The following is a 10,404-nucleotide window of genomic DNA, read 5'->3' as shown; positions in this document are numbered from 1 at the left end:
GTTCAAGGTATGGCCAGCCCCTCTCTCCAGTTGTCTGGGAGCCCAGTGCATCCTGAGTCTGGGGGCTGTGGGCTAGTGCAGCAGCATGGTTGGCCTGCAGAGAGAGGGAGTGAAATAGGTTCTGGAGCCATGGTGGTAGGTGCTGGCAGCAGCCTGGGCTGGCCCACTATGGGAGGAGGTGGAAGAGGCAAGCTACCTGTGGCCAGCACCCAGTGGGCCACCAGCTCCAGGGGAGCAAGGGAGATAGGCTCAGCCACCAGCTGCCAGAACCCAGGCCTGCCCATCTGACTTACTGTTGTTCCTGGACACCTGTGCATAGCCAACCCCTGATCTGAGGCTTGACAACACACAGCCCCTTATGCAAAGCATTATATCTCTGAAATGTTGCAAAATGCTTACAAAGGCTTCTGTTTCTTGTCTCTACATGGCCAACATCTGGATGCAGGGGAGAGCCCACCAGCCCCAGCAGGTGGGCCACCTCATACCTAGAACAGTCCGGATGGGCTGGCTGAGCCAGAGGCACACCAGGGACTGGACCCTGTGGCTCCAGTAGCTGGTGGTAGTGGCAGAGGAGCAGGAGGCACAGGAGGGGTATGGAAGTAGGTGTAGGAAGTGCAGAAGCAGGCCTGGTGGGCAGTGGACATTACCCAGGTGGAAGTGTGGGTACAGTGGGGCCACCGGGCCACCAAGAAGACAATGGAGTGGAAATGCCTGTTGCTGCTCTGACAGGAAGGGATGCCGACGGCCAGGCCAATGAGAACCTTCTGGCCCCGGTGGCTTCATACATGTTTCCCATGGCCTAGTCCCTGCCTATGGCCCCACAGGGCTCCTGGGTCCTGACCACCACCCCATCTGGCCATGGGAGGAGGCCCCCGGGTATTTCCTGTCTGCCAGACCTCTTGGCCCAGCCCCTTTCTGGACCTGCCACCACCCACATGTGCCCAGACCTGCCACTCTCCCCTGCACCACACAGCTGAAGACCTGGCCCCATATGAAGCCACCATGCATGTGGCTCCCAGACCAGTGGGAGAACATCTAGGAGCTGGGGTGCTGGGAATTTGCCTGGGACTCTGCCCCCGTAGGCCCTGCCATGCCTCCCCCACTCTTGGCTTGAATAGCCAAAATATTGTAAATTTTTTCAATATGTATATAGTTTGCCTCCTGTATATATTTTGTCTCCTATATATAGTTTGACTCTTGTATACAGGGTTTTTTTACTGTTGGTGGGTGGGGAGGGTGATGGAGGGACATTATTTGTTGAGTGAGGAGGGATGAGGGTGCAGGTTGTTGAGGCAATAAAGGTGGGGTTTTTTTGTTTCACCCAACTACACGCCTTGAGAGTAGTGCTAGGGGTGGACAAGGAGTTGGGGGTGCATGGGCAGTGGGGCAGGTGGGCTGGAATGGGAGTGCAAGAGGAGGGGATCAGGCAAGGCCTCCTGCAGCCAGTGCCCTGGCCCCTGCTGGTAGATGTGCGGCTGGGGTTTGGATGAAGGGAGGTGGGGAAAGTCTTGGGCTGTTGAAGCCAGCATCATGGCCAGCAGCAGCATGGTGCAGTAGTCATAAATGGCAGGGGCTGAAATGGAGCAGCAGGGCACTGGACATTGATGGTAGGGGCAACGAAAGCCCAGACATGGGGAGGCAGAGTGGGCAGGGAGGGAGCTGGCCAGGGATCAGAGCTTTCAAGATGGCTGCCAAATGCTGGCAGCTGGCTCTGGCTTTAACAGCTGGAAGCTGGAGATCCTCCTGGTGGTCATAGGGGAACATGGCAGGGCTGAAGAGACTTGAGACTAACTTTAGTGAAAAGTACACTAACTTTAGTCTGAAGTCGCTGCACGTGTAAACACCTGCCAAAAATCACTTAATGCACATTAAATTTAGTCATCTTTATTTGCATATGTAGATGTGTCCAATTATAATTATCATCAGGAACACAGGCATAGAAGAAAAACAAAATCAAAGAGAAAAGTCTTTAATTTTCAAGATTAAAATGTGCTCTTAATTTAAATAAAATCAAAAGGTGTGAGCTAAGGACTCTGTGTATAGAACATTTTCTGTGCTGAAATAAGACTAATAAACACAAACAACTACACTACTTTCTTTATAGACTCTCTGTTTACTGGCTACATTAAGAGAGAAAAAAAGGGTTGCTTAAAAATATATGTAAGTCACCAAAGTGAATTGCAAATACTGCCACTCTGTTTTCAACTTTACAAAATCCCTCAGGGTATACAAGTATCCCGTTTTGATGAGTGCCCTATACTATCATTTTAGTATGATATAGTATAGTGTTAAAAGGAGTCACAAATGCTTCAGTTAGTGAAATAAACTGGAGTAAGCAGTGGTTGGCCTTTTCCTGTGGTTAATACAAAACATCACTGTGACAAACAGCCAGGATCCTTTTCCTCATTCAGTTGTTTTTACTTACACAGACAGGCAGAAGCTGAGAGAGCCCCACTTCCATCAGAGTAAAGCCCCAAGTAAACTATCCATAATTTCAAAAATAGCCATTTAGCAAAATTAGCACACATTGTGTTTCTGAAACTGCCACAAAAAAGACACTGATTTCCATAAGCATGTTCATTATTTAAAATGATTTGATGACACATTTGTTTGTGAATATTTCAGCTGATACATTGCTTATAAATGCAAGGTGAAAATGATAAGCAGAACAGGAACCATAAATAGGACAAGCTGACCCATTTGGTACAGAGCTACTTCCAGTCAGTAGCAAGACAAAGATAAAAAAGATCAGTCATATAAACATGTTGAAGATTACATCTATACTCCTGTCTTCCTAACTATAATGGAAAACCAATTCTACAAGGGACTTGAATACTGACAAATCACCAACATCTCTTATACACTGAGCTTGCCTACTTCTTCCTCTCTTCCAAACATGTATTTACACTTGCTGATTCTGGGAAGCATTCCAGATGAAATGAAGTCAGAGTGTAAGGCATTCACTGTTAAGTTGCTAGCAAGGTAGACAGGTGAAATTTTCATATAGCCAGCAAGCAAGTAGAAGAGAAAGGAAAAATAAAAAGAAGAGCTGTCAAAGATAAGGGCCATTGGCATGAAAGAGGAGGCCATTGCGTGGTGTTTGTAGAGAAAGAGAAAAAAAATATTAATGTGAGGGAAAAATAAAACCAGGTAGAGACAGATATATATCCAGGGATCCTGGTTTTCTCTGATTAAAAAAAAAAAATCCACAATTTTCAGATTTTAAAAAGTAACTGAAAATCCACATTTTCCCATGATTAAAATGAAGCATATATATATCTCAAAGTTATGAGATGAAGCATATATTTATCCCAAAGTTATTTATCCTTGTTTCATATTTATGTTTCTTTTTCCTGTACTCCCCAGGTGTCTCTGCTTTCCTCAGAATCTAGGACCACACAGGCAGATAAGCCCAGATGTCAAGAAAATAATCTTCTCAAATTGTCTCTGGATTTAAATTGAAAGAGAGGGAGGGAGAGAGAGAGAAATTTCATCTTTCCCCCATAGCTCCCTTTTACAAACTAAGAAAGCTGGTTAAAACACCCTGGGTGCATCTACACATTCATTAATGTGCCATAGTTACTGCACATTTAGTTTAATACTTCCTTAATGAAGTACTAACTTAATGTGCAGTAACTACATTTACTGAGCTTAAGCACTGGCTCACAGGTTTGTGTGACGGTTACTGCTCAGTAACCTAATAACACAGCACAGTAGCTTATTATCATGGTTTTTGACTAGCACGCTAGTGTACAGTATTATTATGCTACCACACAGTAATCATAGCATGTAGGTAGTGATTCATAGTGGTTTGCCTGAAATTCATAGTGGTTTGGCACTTCTAAGGAAAATAGATTCAGGCAGCAGAAACAGCTGCCTAACCACAGCTGAGTCCTCTTTTCTCATCAGCTCTCTTCCCTTGCCTTCCCACTTTTCATTTCCTTTTCAGTAGCTGCATCTACACATGTGCTGGACTGTGCAGTAACCACCATTACTGTACAGTCCCAGGACTGCACATGTCATTTCTGATGCTACTGTGCAGTGGTACTTATGTCATGGTTTGTGCCCACTGATGCTATATCACCATAATGATAAGATACAGCAATATAGAGTTTCATTTAGACACATCCACTTGCTCTCACATTCTCTTTATCCTCTCTCTTCTTCAATGGATGAGTATATGAGACTAAAACAGGTGGGGAATACCAACACAGTGGATGTGTCTGCACATGCATTTGATCCAAGATCAGTTTACTTGTAAGAAAACTACTTGCAATTAGATGCTCCAAGGCAGGCTTTTGCACATGCAGGGACTAAGGAGCAGATTTGCTGCTTTTAGCATGAAGCTTCCTGGAGCCCTGCAATGGGCACCTTCTGCTGCTGGGGGAAGCTTCAGGCTCTGGCTGCAGCTGCCTGCAGCTGGCAGACCTCTTGAAAAGCAAGCCCCACTCTGTATTCCCTGGCCAGCTACTTCTCTGGCCAGGTGCATGTGCACACCGCAAAGGGCAGCACACAACAGCTCTGTCCCTACCACCTGTGCTTCTCTGCACCATCGCTGCTCTAGTCCCTATCCTTGGCAGTGATGACCAGCACCCAGGGCTCCTGCACCACCACCCTGACCCTCCTGGCCCACCACACTGACTGCCAGCTGGCCCACAGCCATCTGGCTCCTCCAAGCTCCCCCACACGTAGCAACCACCTGCCCAGCCACAGCATGCCACCCTAGATCACTGCAGCCATGCCACTACCTCCCGGACCCCATCTGGCTGGCTGGACCCTGGCAGGGATGGCAATGATAGGCTCCTACACACAACAGCAGGGGCTGGTGTCACCCTCCTATGTCTCCAGCCCTTCTGCCTCTGTGCCCACCAGACCAGCCAGGACCCTGGTGGCTACATATCATCCAGAACACCTGGGATAATGAGCAGTGGCTGCAGGCATTCTGCATGACCTGGGCCACTTTCCAGGACCTCCTGGAGCAGCTCTGGCAACACCTGGAGCAACAGGACATGGCCATGTGGCTACCCCTCTCCATGGACACCTGGCTGGCCCTTGCCCTGTTCAAGCTGTCCACACTGAGCTATCTCTTTGTGGTAGGCAAGGCGACTTCTGAGAAGGCAGTCCTTGAGGTGTGTGGCACCCTGCAGGACATGCTGCAGCATATAGTGCTCCATGTGCATGACCCCTTGGTAGTGGTGGTAGCTTTCCGTGCCCTGATGTATTAGGGCCCCAAATGGGAGCCACATCTCCACCATTTGCTTACCCCATGGGAACTGGCCCTACTACAAGCAGAGAGGCTTTCACTTCATGGTGCTCCAGGCTGTCATGTACCACTGAGGTGCCTTTATGCATTGAGTGCCAACTCAGCAGGTAGAGCCCATAATGCCCACATGCTCCATAACTCTGCCCTCTGGGCTTAATGGAGGGGTGCCAGACCTGCAGCTGGGCACTGTGGTGGTCCTTCCCTCCTCACCAGGGATCTTGACAACCCTCTCCTGCCCTGACTCATGCACTGGACCCCCACAAGGCACACATTAACCTCTGCCTGGGCTGGATCCACACCCTGGTGGTATATGCCTTTATCCATGTGAAGGGAGGCTGATGCACCCTCAACACCCACCTCAAATTCACTGAGAATAACCTCCCCTGGACCATCATCACAGCCTGCATGCTGCATAACATCTCTGAAGCCCAGGGGGAGCTCTTCTGTGAGGCCTGGGCAAAGGAGGCATGGTGGACTGAAGTTGCCTGGCAGCAGCAGCAGCAGCAGCAGCACCAGCACCAGCACCAGCACCAGCTACAGTGGCAGTGATAGCAGTGAGGTCCCCCCGCCCACCCCAAGGCCCTGGGCAAGCAACAAACCAGCCACTGGGAGCCAGGGAACTGGGTGCAAGAGGCCCTGGATGACCACTTTCTCCTCCTGCATGTCCCACTATTACCAACCTGGATCACTGACTATGCCCTGCCCCCACCTATCCCCAGCACCATGCTCACTGAAGAAATGTCTCAGAAGAACAATTTTTATTCCCCTCACATTAAATGGACTCCATCCCTCACCAACAAACCAGTTCCTTGATAGACTATGAAAACCTGCAGAGTTGCTACAAAAAATGGTGCATCCTGCAGAACATCACCTCCAAGGCATCACAGGGCATGTCCAGATGAGCATGCATGTGCCTCTTGCCCTGACTCAAACCTCTTTGAGACAGGGCAAGAGGCACATGCAGGAACAAAAAAATGTTCCTCATGCTTCAAACTTGCAGTGCAGGGAGAAAATTAGACCCCTGGATATCCAGGGGTCATAAAAAAATGGAGTTTAAAAAACCAGGACAGGTAACCAGAGGCTGAATCCTCCATGAGATGCTCTGGCTGCCAGAGCATCTCTGTAGCTGGTCCCTCACCCTGGTGCTGAAACACTGCGGCCTGTTAGGCAGCTGCTGCAGCACCGGGGCTCCAGTGGCCATAAATAAGGGTTGGGGGGGGGGCTGGAGGAGAGAGGAGAGGATTATAGGAGGACCCCTTCTGGATCCACTCACTCCCCCAGCCCCCCCAGCCCTGCTCAGTCCCATCCCCTGTCTGCTCCCCACCTCAAGGCCCCAATCCCTTCCCTGCCCAGCTCCACCCCCTGCCTGTCCCCCTAACCCCCCTGATCACTTTCCTGCAGCCACAGGTGCTGGCCCCAGGCTCTAGCTCCCCCTGGCTGCAGATCCAGGAGGATCCAGGCAGGGTCATTTAACTCCAAGTGACACAGTTTGCTTCACAACAAAATGCATGTCCAAGCACATGCACTGAGGCAAAAAGCCTCAGCTCAAATTTGTGCTGCTTCTATTTGAGCTGCTGCAAGCGCACATGCTTTCATGTGTGGATGTGCCCACAGAGTTTAGCCATGCCAGAAATCAAGAAGGCTGGATTGATTGTTTGTTTTATTGTTATCTTTTTTCTTTGCTCTTTTGTTTTGCTTGTGCTAGATATGCATTATAGCCTATATAGTAGAAGTAGTAACGTAACATATTTTGTTCAGTTCCCCAAATTTCTGTGAAGAGAATACAAAGTAAAATTATGGGATCCTAAGGAAAACAAGTCTGGTCCTTACTGTGGATACAGCACACCCGGTTTCCATGGAGGGTTGAGAAAGATTTAACCCTGGCATTTCTCCAGTCTTTTACAGGATGGAGAGGAACTGATAGTGCTAAAGTGGCATCAAGCATCCAGTTGAGGCAACAAGAAAGCATTGCCTAGTATACAGGAAGAGTATATTTGCTAAGGACATGTCTGGTCTCCAGAGATTCTGACATGATTTTTTTTTTCTTCTGATATGGATATCCATCTTGACAATGAGATAAGACACTGACTGTGAAGCAACATGCTACCTGAGATGCTCAGTAAAAGGTTTGGTAGGCAACTCAGGTATGTTTCCTGGTCCTGGTATGGAAGGCCTGCTGAAACTCAGTTGGCTAAAGCTCAGTTGCCTGGCTAGGGAATGCTGAGGCAATAGACAGATTCAGAGGGGGTATGGGTGACATTTGAATAATGGTTAAGGTTTCATCACAGCATTCAGCTTGCTGGAGCCTATCACCACAAATGACATCATACTTTTCCTGGGATGATTGGTGGAAGTCCTTTCTACAAATGTCATGAACATTTCAGGCAATGCCAGTGATTATGCTCCTGTATAGTGTAAAGATATATCTTCAAGGACAGGAATATGTTGGCTTACAAATGGCATTTAAAGGCCTGTTTTTTGGGAATTGGCTTATAGGTATATATATGAATTATAAGGGGTGAAGATGGGCAGCAGGGGTTAAATGGATTTATAAGGAGCTTGGGAGACAATGCACAGGTTCTCATGGCCCTGAAATCAGACAGGGTATCTAGCACAACAAGGCCAATGGATGGACACACAGCCTGAGAATGAAGGAGGGCATGCCATAACATGAGATCACAGCCTCCAAGGCAGATGAGTTGTCTAACACAACAAGGACACACAGCCTGGGAACCAAAGAAGTATGTACCATATTGTCCCATAGTACACGATAAGTGACACCAGCAACAAGGCCCCAGAACAGCAGTGGGGCTGTGCCCCAGTTTTGGGGGAACACACCAAATTAGGAGAAGGCCCAGAAGGCTATGTGGATGTGTGACCACACAGAGACAACCAACCAGAGATAGCCACTGAAGAAGGGTCATCAGGAATAATCGTGGGGGTAAGATAATACAAAAACAGAGACTTGAGATTAACAAAAAGTCCCTCCTATTCCTCCCTGTACTTTCATTGCCTATTCATCCTTCATTGTCTCTCTTTGCTGTCCCTCCTCCTCCATCCCCATCCCTGTCCCCCAGGAAGGGTCCCTGAGGACAACATAGATCAAGGGCATACCAGTAGCCCACCTCACATATACCACTGGAGGGGGGCTGTGGGCCTTGGCATCCCTCCTCCAGACTGCTTACACTTAAAAAAGAGAGCCTCAGAGTGAAGCCTGTATCCTGGCCAGATGTACTTTGACTCTGATGACAACCCTAGGATTGGCAGATATAGAATTGCTTGATTATTTGTATTGTTGCTTTTTTGTTCTTACTCTGTATCAAAACATTTGCCAGGCAGGTGTTGTGGTCAGTCTAAGGGTTGTGCCCACCTGAAACAAAGGTATAAGTGCTGGGTTCCTAAAGTCCTGTGTCAACAATTGATGACTCCACTGGGACACTAGGGTAGTAACTTGACACATCTGGGAATTTGTGGAGGCTTGGTTTCCTAAAGCCCTCTGTCAACAAGCACTACACCCTGAGCATACCCCACCTGTGTGTGTCATGAGCAGTGTACAAGGAGATATTTGCATGGAATGAGAGGTGACTGATGCACTATGCCCTGCTGATGATGATTGCTGGGTGCACCCACACTCCTGGCATGGGACCCTGATCTTCAATGGCACGTAGGGCAATCCTGGCTGGCAGTGATGGTGTGTGGGTCTGCACAGTTTCCTCAGACAGTGGGGAACAGTGTGCAGGTGCCCAGATGGTGCCCCACCCCCGGGAGGAGTGAGCACTGCTAGCAGTCAGTGGTATCATGGCTGGCTGCACCTCGTGGCTAGGCCTGGGGCTGTGGAGCTGGTGAGGCAGGTACTGGCCCAGGTTCCCTGAGCTGTGGTGGAGATTGCAGCTGTGGATGGGCAGCTGGATGGCTAAGGGGCCTTCTCTTGGTAATGTGTAACCATGGATGCCAGGCCAGGGTGGGGGTTCAGCCAGGCCACCTGTGTTGCTGTACACAGCACGGCTGTGGCCTGGGTCCCAGGGTGTGAGGATTTCCATCAGTTGCCGCATAAAAGGCATCAACTTGCTTGAACTCCTGGACCTATTGTGGTCAGTCACGATGACCTGCTATGTCTGCAAGGCCTTGACCTCTATGGGGCAATGCCATATCATCCATTCATGCTCATGGTCCTGCATCCAGCCTGACAGCCCCTCATAGACATAGGCACTGGAGTTCCCACCCCATGTGAACTGTCACTCCACCTCTGCCTTGCCCCACAGTGCCATGAGTCACCAGTCTCCTCCTGCAACCATTTGGGGCCCATAGCACACGATGGCGGGCACTAGCATGCGTGAGGAGAACACCACTGGGATCCAGTGCTGGCTCTCTGGGCCTCCACGCAGATGCCCATGTGCTGCCATGACTGGGCAGCTTTCTGCCGCAACCAGTGCAGGGACACAGCACAGGACTGGCAGCTGCATGGCAGAGGCAATACCCCGTGGCACTTGCAGGCTCCAGGCAGGCTGCTGGGGCTGGGCTGTTGGCAGTTGGAGCTGGCTCTGATGGTAGGAGGCTGCAGGTTGGAGCATCCTGCAGCACTCTGCAGCCCTCTTCAAGCCTGGATGGCATAGTCTGGGAAGCTGCAAGGCACAGGGGCTAGCCTCAAGCCTACCCAGGGGAACACAGGGCCTAGAGTGACCTCAGGCTATTTGTGGGTGTGCCTGAGAGGTCAAAATGCCTGCAGGATTTTAAGCACCTATGGCAGGGGTGCCGTAGAGTGTTACCAGATTTGCCCGCTACTTTGGGGTGTGCTCATTTATTAGGGATAGGGTCTTGGTAATCCTACTAATGTGCTGCTTGTGTTACTGGTGTTTCTATACGGAGCTGTATCTCTCCCCCTGCAAGCCCTCACCCCCAATGGAGCTATCTTGCAGGACTCAGTTCAGTGGGGCTAGGTTCCTCCAGTCACCAAATCAGTCATACAAACACAACACACACAGATTAACGTGACATGCCTGACCTGGTCGGGTTGATTAGCATGGACAGGCTGACATCCTCATATGCCAAGAATCAGTTCATCAAAGCAACAATAACTACAGACAGACACAAGCACACAGTTAAACAGAATACCTCTGAATCCGGCTGGGTGTCCAGATGAC

The sequence above is a fragment of the Crocodylus porosus genome, unplaced genomic scaffold (genome assembly GCF_001723895.1).
Source record: "Crocodylus porosus isolate Cpor-Errol unplaced genomic scaffold, CroPor_comp1, whole genome shotgun sequence".
In the NCBI taxonomy this organism is placed as follows: Eukaryota; Metazoa; Chordata; order Crocodylia; family Crocodylidae; genus Crocodylus; species Crocodylus porosus.
This window is presented reverse-complemented; position numbering follows the sequence as displayed.